The 13,228-nt window shown below is 41.3% G+C and overlaps 1 long non-coding RNA gene across 1 annotated transcript; it reads left to right on the top strand.

The window, feature by feature from the left end:
• Positions 1-994: 994 nt before the first annotated feature.
• On the top strand, positions 995-10,093 carry LOC113015895 (uncharacterized). The gene is made up of 3 exons (XR_003271177.1): positions 995-1,158; positions 1,416-1,505; positions 9,985-10,093. It is a non-coding gene; the product is annotated as an uncharacterized LOC113015895 (long non-coding RNA).
• The last annotated feature ends 3,135 nt before the right edge of the window (positions 10,094-13,228 follow it).

Raw genomic sequence — 13,228 nt, 5'->3', positions numbered from 1 at the left:
GTGTATCTGTGAGCCCTCGTCTCTCCTTGTGTTTTATTCCATGTTTTCCCCAGCCCGTTATGTCTGTGTTCTCCCCGTGCTCTCTCTCCTCCTGTCTGAACCTCCGTGTACTTCCTGTTTTACTTTGACAGTCTCTCGTCAGTATGCGTCATGTTGTGTTCACTCCTGCCCTGTCTCGTTATGGTTATCTGTGTCAGCTGTGTTCCCCGTGTGTTCCCACTTCCCTCGTTAACCCTCTGTGTATTTATGTCTGCGTCTCCCTCAGTTCGGTGTCGCGTTCTCCCTCATGACTGTGTGCCCTGCCGTGTGTTTCCTCATAAGGCCGTTCCTTAGTACTTCCCAGTTTAGTTTCATGTTATTTTGTATCGCTGTTATCTTTTGTCATCGTTTGTCAGCAATAAAGCTGTATTTTGAGTTCAGTCCTGTTTTCCCGTGAGTTTGCGTTTGGGTCCTATTTCCTGCCTGCCACACAGCCAGACTATGACAGTAACATCACCATCGCACCATCGCATTAATCTAGCTAACAGTAAATAACAGTAAATACTAAATATTGAATGTTTTTTGCAGCACGCAGGGCCGACAGCGCACAATGTGCTTTGAGGTAGCAGCCAAGAAAGATGTAGTTTGTATCTGTGAACACCCGTGTGCACACCTGGGTGGATCAGCGTGCTTGTATTCAAAAGGTTTCTCCATAATTAACCTCAGTGTGTGAAGAGGACTCTCCATTTACATGAACAAACTGGAGTCTTTTAGATAGATATGATTCATGGTCCGTGGGAGTGTCTGAGGTTTTTTCCACCTGTGGTAGTTTGTCTTCTGTTCTAGCACCTCACCCGGGCTCCATCTGCGAGCAATCAGCTCGCTTCTTAAACCGGTGCAGCCTGATACTCCTTGCCAGTTCATTATGCTTTCCATGGCAGTAACTAGGCAGCTCTTCAGAAAACCTTTCGTACCCGTTTTCCTCATGTAACCGTGTTTTCCCTGTGTTCAGAGGTTGCTGCTTCCCACGGTTTGGACTCACCTGGAGCTGCGTTTTCTCTCTCCTCCTTGCCTGCCTGCCCACACTCTGGCTGTAGTGCTGCTGTCAGTGAAACCCTCTGCACTCTCGAAATACCGTGGACCTCCCCTCCTCAGAGCTTTCAAAGCACAGACCTGCAAGTAAGGAAAACAAATTCATCTCAGTTACCTGCTCTAACCAGAATCACATTCCCTAATATTTTCTGCTGCATAATAAACACTCTTGTAAATAGACACACTACGCAGTTTGGTGTCTGCATAAGTGCTTGTGTGATTGGGTGAATGTGGCATGTTGTATAGAGTACTTTGAGTGCTCCGGGAGAGTAGAAAAGCGCTATATAAGAATCAGTCCATTTACCATCTCTGTGCCTTCTTTTTCCATTGTTTCTCACACACAGAGCCAAATTACAGTGTGGCTGATCATGAGTTGTTGACAGTGAAGCTGGCACGGGAGGAATGGAGGCAACTATTCATGGTCTGAATACCAGGTGGGTATTGTTCGTCGCCTGTTTTAATTTCACCATAACTTACCGCCCACGGTCACAAAATCTCAAGCCTAATGTCTTTTCATGTCAATACTCCCCCAATGACACTTCAGTACTGCTATCACACTTGTCAACCAGTCCTATTCAAGCCACACCCTCTACAGCATCCTAGTAATGTCTCATAAGTTGTATTGACATTTCTTCCTTAGATTGCCATTTAAAAGCACTTTTTAACCACTGAGACAAATGTCAATGATCCATATGAAACAATGTCATTCCCCTCTGTAACATGAGGAACAGAAGAGACAGTCTTGCTTTAATGGGATTTGCTGCTGTGGTTTTGGTTGTGACTCTGGAACTGGTGGGGTGAGCAGAGAGAGGGATGGGGGCTAGGGGGATTACATTGTCTTATCGATCTGACTTCGACTGTGGAAAGGGAGGAGTCACAAATCAGCAAACCTACCAACACCACCATTTAGAGATTTCTCCTCCAATTGTCACATAGTCTTACCTTGCAGGGGGAAAAAACCCATCAGCATCTTAGAGGTCATTGTGTAAACCTTTTTACATCCCTTTCGTACTCTGAAAAACACTCAACCCCTGTAACTGTTTCTCTGCCAATGGCCCAATTAAACACGTGCACTTCGTTGTCAGTACCTAGAAACTGCCAGAGGTCTGGGCTATGATCCTTCCAATAAAACATCTTCAAATAGCTTGGCTGAGGCCCCTACAGAAAGGTTGACAAAGGTGCTGATACATGAATAGTGCCATCAATTATTTAGCAAGAGGTGAATATTTCAGATAGACTGGGAATACAGGTCAGATCCCATGTATGTTTGCAGGATAAATATTTAAAGATCAATATGTTATGAGTGTGAAAGACAGCAGGGAGGCCTTGGGGAAATAGCAGGGAAGTAGGAATGAAAGGCAAATAATGACTTGGAGGGGGTTCAGCCACTTAGTTTCACTGTAGAATTCATCCTTAACCTGAGAACAAAGTGTGTTCTTCTTTTGAACTAAATCTGTTTCGCATGGAGCAGCAAGGCAGCCAGCAGACATGTGGGGCTGTCAGTGAAACATGTAGGTGGAAAACCACTCCCTGTTAGAGTTATGAATGCATATATTAAGAGCCAAGCGTCAGGAAACTGGTAAAAGGGAGAGACACGCAATCAAGTACACACACAAACACACACAGAGCAAATAAGGATCACGGCAGTAACCACGCTGGCACCATCTTGAGTGAAACACAGCTAAAATAGTCTTTTCTAAGGAAAGTCACACAACAGGGCCAAGATGTGAAGCTATTTCACAGCTCTAATGGATAAAAGAAGGTGATTAAGCTGCCTGGCTTTGTCACATTGTTATTGGCGAGGTGTTGAAAGATTTATTTTTATTATTTTATTTTATTTATTATTATTATTTTATTATTATTTATTATTTATTTTATTTATTTATTTTGTTCAATCAAAAATAGGGTGTGTATATATGTATTTTCTGGCTGCTCCCGTCTGTATGCCAAATATCATGGGTGCAAGTTGCTCTCCAATGCATCCACTGGAGTATGAATGTGTGTGACTGTTAGATAGAAAGCACTTACCTAGAAAAACCATAGAAAACGGGTGAATTAGGTGAGTTTGAGTGCTCAGGTAGAAAAGTGCTATATAAGAACCAGTCCATTCATTTGCTGTCTGTTGTGTGAACCACACTTCAAATGTCCAAACCAGTCTTCACCAGTAATTTAGATACGTCACATTTCAGTGTATCATTTTTGTATTTAAGGGGGAAATAATCAAGATGATAGCTGTCTTACTGGTCAACAGAGAGCTGTTTTCTGGAATTACTGGTTTAGCTAAGTTCCTAGTCTCTCACCAATGGCCATATGATATGACTACTGACTGAAAAAATGACATAACAAATACAAGCAGTGGAAATTAGCTTTCTTGGAGGTAGAACGGGAGTTACACCATGCGCCTTGTAAAGGTGGAATTGTGATTTAACACAGGTGTTATTCTAGAAGGGAAACCCTCCTCTAAAACGGACGGAGCAGTGGAGCAGCCAAGGGAATGCACTGAATTAAAAATCATAAAATATAATTTATTATACAAAACAGTTAAAAATGCAAAAGCAATTAAAACAACCCTGGCCAGGGAAAACTCACAATAAAAATAAATAAAACATAAACATTAAAAGTCCAGTGTTGTCTGCCACGGTATAAAAGTCACTACAAGTTAAGATCCAGCCAATCAGAGTGGGCAAGGAAAAACGGCGGCGGTGGCGGCGCAGTCCTGTCAGCGTTTCCGCTTCAGAGTGCTGGAAGAGAGGGGCAGCGACAGTCACTGTTCGTTATAGTGGCTACGGTTGATTATAGTGGGATAAGTCGCGAGACTTACCCCGGATAGGCAGAGCTCTTAACTCTGCCCGCCGCTTTCTTGTAGTACGCCAATCGGCACCAGCCCATCTTGCTGTGGCAGGTAGGGCGCTGTCCCTCTGGCCACTGATTCCCACCGTGATCTGGCCTCCAGTTATCCAGCAGCTGAACAGCTCCCTCCGCTTCTCTGCTCGCTGACGTCGTCTCCTCCCAAGTCCTGCATGGCAACCTTCACCGGCCCCCGTCCGGGCTTGCGGCCGCCACCACCTGACACAGTTCACTCCACCATTTTTGCCACCTTGTCTCCCATGCCTCTGTCTCACAAGCCTCTCTCTCCGTGGTCTGCCAGGCTCTCTTATTGGCCTCTGGGACCTCCCAGGTGTGTCAGGTTCATAATCAGGGAGGGGCGGAGTCTTTCCAGGACAAGTCACCAATGAATACAATAAAAACATGCAATAAAACCCATAAAAGTAAAACGCTGTACAATATTAAAATGTTACAAAAAGTAAAACACAGCAAAACATGCACAATAAAAAACCCCAGGTAACTTGTCCCTTTCCACCCCGTGACACGCCTTGCAAATGACTGTCCAAGGGTAACTCCACATCGAGAGGAGCCAGTGTTTCAGAAACGTATAAACAAGAGGAGACCCCAGGGCAGACCAAGATGTGCCAAAGAGACTATGTCTCTTGTCTGTTTCCTAACGGAAAGGCCAAAAGACCTATAGGAGAGACATGACTGCTGCTCCTGGATAAACAGTATAAACTGGCCATCATTCCACCCAGACAGTTCTGGGAATCCCTCAGAATAACTGAGCAATCAGAACATATGCTCACAAAAACCTGGACTTGCATAAAGTAGTCGGAAATTGATGACTTAAAGTCAAGGACCTACACTTCAGAGTGTTCATGACTGCATATTTAAAGTGACACATTTTTCTCTAAAAGATCCCAGCAGGGGAGGATGAAGACTTTCTGACTAATCGGTCACAATGCGTGAAGGTGAACCGTGTACTGTCTGATGTACTCTCCTCTTCTACTGGATCTCCCCCGGGTTGCTGTCTTTCACCCCTTCTGTTCATTCTGTACACGAATGAGTGTCGCAGTATTTTCACGAACAGACACATCCTCAAGTTTTCTGATGACACAGTAATCGTCAGTCTTTTTGTGGGGGACGAGTCAGGCCATGGGCAGGTTGGAGATGACTTTGTGGCTTGGTGTGATGAGTCCTTCCTTTCACTGAATGTGTCAAAAACTAAAGACATAAGATTTTAGAAAGTCCTCTTGTAGCTCATCACCTACTATTGTTAAAACTGCTGATATTGGGATTGTTGAGAGTTATAAATATTTAGGTGTGGTGCTTGACCATAAAATGTGCTTTGAACCTCATCCTGATGCCACTACTAAAAAAGTTCAGCAAAGACTGTTCTTTTTAAGGAAAATGAGATCCATTGATGTCTCATCCGCGATGTTGTCTTTGTTTACAGAAGTTTTATTGAATCTGTGATGTGTTTTTGTATCACTGTCTGGTTCGGTAACTTGACCATGACAAATGAGAATCGGTTGGGACTTCTGGTAAAAACTGCCAGCAAAGTTTCAGGGCGCTGGCAAGTTGGACATTTATAACAAGCATGTGCTGAGGAAGGCTCATTCTATTGATAACTGTTTTAACCATCCACTTCACAGTGAGTTTGATTTGTTGCCCTCTGGCCGTCGTTTCAGAATACCTCTGAGGAAGACCAAAAGACTCCAGGTTTCCCTACTGCAACCCGTCTCCTTAATGGCAAATAACTGTCTTGTGGCTTTTTATTACTATTATTAGTATTATTGTTATTATTATTATTATTATTATTATTTTCTTTACCCTTATTGTTGCACTTGCTGCTAAACTAACTTCCCTTTCTGGGACAATAAAGTATTTGAATTGAAGTTCAAATGAATTATAGAGTGAGAAAGTTGTCATTATGCAGCTATTATGGCAGATGGGTTTGGACGGCCTGCCTGAAAGCACTTGAAAAGTCATCTATTCTGTGATGCATATAATGAATGAATGATAGTCAAGCAGATAATACTATGCACCTCCTCTCTGCTAGAGATGGTTATGAGACATGCTAGCATTATGGAGACGTTTTAGTGTATTGAACTAAAGTTACAGTAAAGCATAGCTTCAGTTATCTATTTCTAATGTTTTAGGAAAATTGTGCAGTAAATTGTGCGTTGTTTATAGAAACCAGTAGCATCATGAGACACTGACTATTTCCTTTAGGTAAAATTAGCCTCCCGGGTAATATTGCAATAATGGTGAATAACAGATGCACCTTGCTAACTAAACTGGCTAGCACTATCATTAGCTGATGACTTAAGTCAGCTTGCAGGTATAGGTTGGTGCAAACGTGCAGAGCATCGTCGGATAGAACTGAGGTGGGATCTGACTGAATGCTGAGTCATTGTTACAGATTAAAAACAAACAAACAAGCAAATGTCATCATCAATGACAACAAAAACTGAGGTGACAGCAAAATGGCACATTTGAGGTTTTAAGATAATAACTTACTGTCCAGTGAATGGACGACATTTGACTTATGTTGGAATTTTTGGGTGTGGTGTTAAACCTTAAGCTTTATGTTATCTCCACATCAGCATTTGACTGGAGCCAGCAGTGTAATAAATTACCAGGGTAGTGGACAGAGTGGCCTGGCACCTCGTTCATCATTCTCTTTGCCAAAAAGGAGCAGGAGGCAGAAATGAAGAGAGCAGTGACTATATGATATAATAATTACTCTCTGTGATTATCCAGAAAAGGATTAAAGTCCCTACATGAAATTTATGTTGCAGATGCTTGAAGAAATAATTCATTACAGATCAGTCAGGTTCATATATAATACCCATGAAATGAATTGTCAGAGAAATTTCTAATGATAAAATAATAACTAGCAACAGTGTAGACAGCTAAAGTGAAATGGAGCATTATTAGCATGGTAATGTAAGTGGACTTGACTAAAAGGGCCCTTTGATTAAAGCACTTCATTTAAGTTAGATCATGTGATACGAACTTTGTAAGTTAATGTTGGACAGGAGTCGAAAACAATGCTTTTCTTTTAGTTTGAATAATTAAATTAAGCCCTCGATAGAGACAAACTGTAACTAACGGGCTAAGTGCTCGCTTGTTTTGACACAGTCGGTCACTTGCCACAAAATATTCCCGCCACACTGATTGACTACAAAATTAAAAAATCTCTACATTTTCTGGATAAAGCTTCTCTATCGATATGCGCAACTACAATTGTTTCCGTTACTTCCATTAAACTTAAAGGAAATGCAAACGTTGTAGCAGGCCTTTTTTAGTGGAGCAGATCTAAATGGATTGGTATGTAGTCACAAAATATTAACAAGAATCACTTTTCAGCTGTGGAATTCTTTATCATCACAACCACAGCTGAGAATCGCATCAACGGTCACTCTCACATCAGTGGTGATGCAGATATCACACTGTGAAAGTGAAGGGCATAATTGAGAGGCATTTAAATGAATGAGTGGGTGACACAGGGAGACCCACCCGGGTTGACAGTTAACACATCTGACACGTGTGTGAAGTGGCAAGGGAGAATGAGCTCTATCTGACAGTGCTCTTTGGTGATGCTGAGGGAGGCACTCCAACAGAAAGGTCAAGGAAGATGATGAAAAGCATGAAATAAGGAAGGGCCCCTTGCCAGGCAGTGACAAGGAAGAGAAAAAAAGGATGAGACCAGACTTCCCACCACCACCACAATCACACGAACACGCATCTTCACTCCACTCCCATTCGACAAATGCCAATTACCAGATATGCTGACTTGATTCTGTTCACTTAAAGCTGTCACTCACTGCAGATGGCTAGTTAACTGGTCCATTTATCTAACACTGTCAGCCCTATAAAAAGAAGAGAACAGCCACTAAGCTTTTTTACCCCCTTTTTTCTCTAAGATTTCCCTTCTTTTTATTTTTGACACTCCCTACCCAGAATGCTCAAAGGTTTGAGCCGAAGGTATTAAGGAAATACATAAGAACCAAAGGTCAGTTTGCTTTTGCCAGTCAACCACATTGCATCTAGGAAGGATTCATAATCTGGTGTATTTCCATCACTAAATGATGTGCTGTCTGTGTGGTGTGAGTGAGGACCCAAGTGCAGAACTCCAGAGACAAAACAAAGGCATGGCTAGAACTAGGAACTAGGAGACACAGAGCGCCCAGTGGGGGGTAGATATATGACAACAATGTGACAAAGATCAGTGGGAGACATAACACATATGAGCTGAGGGTGTGTCAAAAATAAAACAGGAAGTAACACACACTGACACACAGGGTAGACATATGAACTTGACAATGGGACTGGGAAATAAAAGGACAAAACATAGAGGGATGTGCACGGGAACAGGAAGGGGAAAAAACACCACGACCAGGACTACAAACGTATCGTAGACAAGACGGGGAACGCAGACAGCCACAGAGACAAAAAACAGACCTCCTGTCTTAGACCGGAAAGACAGGACATGCTGAACACAGGACACACGGACGAGACAACAACAGACTGGACACAAAGATGGGAACAGACCTGAAAGCAAACAAGAAACATACTGGAAGTAGCATCATTTCAAAAACTGAACATGCTTATCTTATAATTCCAAAAGAATGAATAACAAGTCCAAAACAAGACCCTGGACCATGACACCTTTAATGTAGAGAGGTGACTGACGGAAATCTGAGGCAACATTATGGACTGCTTAAACGTTTGTTATTTTAATGTTCTGAATCGTCGATTTGAACTCAAACAGCAATCTATTCGTAACATAACCATAACTTGAGTGAAAGCAAAGTAAAAAAATAAAAATCAATCCCTAATGTAAACCTAGTCTACAGTGTTGTGAAGAGTCAACTTTAACCCAAGCCTTTTTTCTGTAACACTACCAAGTACTTTTTGGTTTACAAGTAAAAAACCGAAAAACAAAAATCCTCAAAATCCCCCAAAAACAAACTTATTCAGGGGATGAAAAGAAAGTTTCAATCATATACTTTTTTACAGGTTTTTGTTCCCATATTATTAAAATACAACAACAGATCAACATGATATAAATAGAATAAACATAAATAACATTAAACTAAACACACACACACAGATGGATGCAATTCAATACACTGTGAAGAGCAAAGGCTGAAGAAAGGACACACAAAACCACATGAAATTATGACTAAAATATCATCCATCTGTTTCCTTAACAATTTACATAGATGAATATTTATATAGCTCCATCTTACATCAGTTCGGACAAATCAAAGTGAAAGCAACAACTCTGCTCACTCCTCAACCAAAGGTCCTGTCCCAAAACATCTAAAACATCTTCAGTTTAAACCATCCCTTTAATTTCCCCCACCATGTGCCCATAGGTGGCTGTAGTCTGTGAAAGGTAACTTGGCTAGGAGTGATTATAATCTATATTTTTTTTATTTTCATGAAAATGTCCATGTCCTGTTAACGAGAGCTTGAGGTTGTGAGGACCACTCGTGTCTTCCTTCTATATTTTATATTCCCCTTGCAATAAGAGCTGTGTAACACCCAAATTTCTCATTCGTGGGATAATAAAGGTTTATTCTATTCTATTCTATTCTATAACAGCAATGAAGACTAATCTATTCCATACTAACTGATACTGTAGTGCAATAAATCAGCTATTAATTTTATTGCATTTTTTTTACCTGCTCACAAATTGCTTGGCCCACAGCGCGCAAAGGCCACTCTCTCTACCACTGACACTGTATTAAACTCTATTCACTGAGTACCGATTGGTGTCACAGGGACATGCAGCCCCACACCATTGCACAGACAGCTTCTTATGTGACAACTGCAACTGTGACTACTTTCTCTGCCCAGGAATTAAATAGCATGCTGTATTCATTTAAGGAAATTAATATAGTACGTCACCAGCCTCTCTTTGTAGGCAGGTAATACCACCCTTCTGACCATTGCTGATCATTTCTCCAAAGTAGTGTATTTCATTGCTCTCCTCAAGCTTCCCTCTGCCTTGGAGACACCTCAGCTTCTCACTGACCATGTTTTTTTTCCAAATTCATGGCATCTCAGACCAAGTTCTGCACTGACACTGGAGCCCAGATTTGGGACGTACACCAGGATTCTATTCGTGGACTTTAACTTGACCTCCAAGACATCCTTCAGGTTATTGTACCTGCCTCTGCCTGTAAGTGGATCATCAGCTTCCTGACAGACAGGCAGCAGTAGCATGGCGTTATTTTAGTGCCTCTATTCTGAGAGCACGTAAAAAGATTTTGCAAGTGCAAATGTTGCATGTTGAGGAGAAAATTATTTTGAGCGAACAAAAGTTTAATTTGAGCGAACAAAATTAATTTCTGTATGCAAGAAATATATTGTTTGCTATTATCCATATACACACACAATAACAGCCCCTCTCGCTCTGCTCTCAGTGTATCCTTCACGCTCACAACATCTCTGCTTCGTGCGTGCTCAACTCTTTCTGTACACCATTATAATGTGCCACAAAACCAACCAATCACAGACTTGGATGCAAAAAATTCTGATTTGCTGTTTTGGTCTCCAATCAGCTCACTAGCTACTGTAGCCAAACCCAGGCAAATATCCCAGAATGCATTTCATGCAAAACTCAAGAATGTTTCTGTGTGAACTTCAAAAGTCTGCTCGATTTATCAAGACATCACATATGGCTAAAATCTCTATGCTAACTTGATTTTGGCCTCTAGTGTCCTTCTTCATGGAGGGTACTTCTTGTTGCTGTTCAACTTGTAACCAAGCTGCAAGCCTGGCTGATCAGCCAGGAGCTAGTTTCAACATTTTTCCATTGCTTTGAAAAGTATTACAATATCTGGTGGTGCGTCCTCAGATCTGCCATCATTACTGCGAGCAGTGACTAATCCTGGTCCATCTTTTTGTTTTTCTTGCAGCCATTCATCATCACTGCCACTGGCATCATCAGCTGACTCAGATGCTATATACTCCACTGTCCTGTAGGCCTTCATATCACAAGCTGTAGGCCTACTTGGACTCCACTACATAAAGACACTAATATGTCCTCACGTGATCAATATGCAAAAACATTGTTTTGTTGATAAAAACTGTTAATTATATTCTAATAACAAATATCAATTAAATACCAATGTTACAGTAATGGTATGAACTGCAGTTAAAATAAAGTCAATGATGAATGGCGTCTAATTTTGAGGACATGACATTAATCGAAAATTTCTCAAAATATAAAAAAATATTTGGACATTTTAACAATTATATTAATCCTTAGATATAACTTGATGCTAATATATTTTTTCTACTTGCAAGGGTGTCCTGCTATGCAAGAATTTAAAAGCATACCATAGACATTCAGTATTTCTGACCTCCTGTTGGCCATCTTGGTTATTTTATTCAAATAACCTGCACTTCCCATCACTGGCCATTAGGAAGCAGCGTATGGGATGATGCGCAAGTTTCCACTGTGGTGATTAATATGGAACTATAATAGTAAAACACATACATATACTAGAGAGTAGCTTTTCAATAGCTGTGCTCTGTAGTGACCACTATGCATGAAGGGGCTGTTGGGGCAACATACAAACTAAGAACACTTTTACATGTAGAGGGTGAAGATAACAACGAGGGACAGAGATGCACTACTGACACGCCAGTGCACACAGACACTCTCTCTTCTCAAATATTGTTTGCTGTTGAGTAGATTATATTAGCCACCTGTTGCTGTCTGGCATTTTGACAGTGCCTTCTAATGAAACGGCTTCTCATATAAACCAAGCAGTCATGTCACCTGGCCCACTGACTAGAAATGAGATTTAAGGAGATTATTTCAAAAGATCAGTCACACAGTCTGTCGTTGTTTTTACCCAGTTCCCTCTTTAAAATCACTCTGAGCTTCTCCACTCCATTTGCAAATTCAGAATCAAAGGTAACTGATCCAACAACAGATGACCCTTAGTTGGTGCACTGACTGTGACAACGGAGTGGTAGTCAGTGTTCTGGCAACAGACAACAACTATTGCCTATCCATAAATTAAATATCAATATTTACTGCATGCTGCATAGGCTCTTTGAGGTTGTTGGGAAAATTAGTGCAACAATGTTTCTGACTCCTCTTCCTGGTGATGCCAAGGGATAGCTGGATTATGACTAAAACACCAGGATGGCACAGCTCATGGTCTGACCGGAGCAGTGCAGTCCGCTTCTATGATGGCTGGATAAGAGAATTAACTGGCAGATTTACTGACTACAATTCCTGTGTTTGCTCACTATGTCTTAGATCCAGTATGTCTGTGACAGCTGTCATTTCATGTTATAGTCTGTGTCAGGTGAAGTTACTTTAACAGGAAAGCGGTTGCCAGACTATGTAAGCCTGGGTGGTGCTTACATGCCACCAAAGTCCATTTCCAATCATCATATCATCCAATCACCAAACATCTGTGGATGTCAAGGTCTGAGATGAACCATTTATGGCATGATTCACTCCACACCTTGGTTTTTACTGAGGGGATGAATGCCGTCTACGAGGGGCGGTCCCATTTCTCATACGCTCCAGATTTCCGAGCAGCCATGGTGATCTTGTTTTTCCTTTTGTATGGATTCACACTGTTGGGCCAATAAATTACATGTGAACGTGGATGACGTAATTTCTCTCTTCTGCTCAAGTTTATAAGTCCAGAACAGAATTACTAAAGCATTACATTAGTTGTTTTTTTTAGGATTGTAACTGATAGAGTTAAAGTAAGCCTGCATGTCTGACAGCCTTAGGACCCTGATAGCTGACCTTTCAAGTCCTTTGCATCACCTTGTCTTTAATTGTCAGTGTGAACTTTGAGCAGATTCGTTATTCAACCATCACAAATCTGTGGAGCAGCACGACCTCTACAATCACCTATTATCCTGTTTGTTTTCAGAATAATCCCCACATGCATATATCCACACATCCATTCATGTATTTTCTCTCCTTGTCTGATCCTGAGTCAGGAAAGGCTGCAAAACCCCTTTGGCTAAAACAAAGTTCCCTACCTCCCAGGTCATTGATAATTATTGTGGGTTTGTCTGGGGTGGGAAGGTGGATGGTAGAGGGTTGCTGTGTGGTACAGTATATTGGACATTGATTTTATCTTTACTTGTGTGAATTTATGCTGTCTGTTGCCTAGCTTCTCATGATAACACTATAAGTTTTAAAAATCAAGAAATCACTGAGTTCCACACTAAAACTAATTTTACTGACATAATACACGATTCACTTCGCAGTATTATTGGAAAGCATAGCATACATTTTCACTGCTCTGCAGATGTTACCCAGCTT

This window comes from Astatotilapia calliptera, chromosome 23 (assembly GCF_900246225.1).
Source record: "Astatotilapia calliptera chromosome 23, fAstCal1.2, whole genome shotgun sequence".
Lineage (NCBI taxonomy): Eukaryota > Metazoa > Chordata > Actinopteri > Cichliformes > Cichlidae > Astatotilapia > Astatotilapia calliptera.
This window is presented reverse-complemented; position numbering and strand designations above follow the sequence as displayed.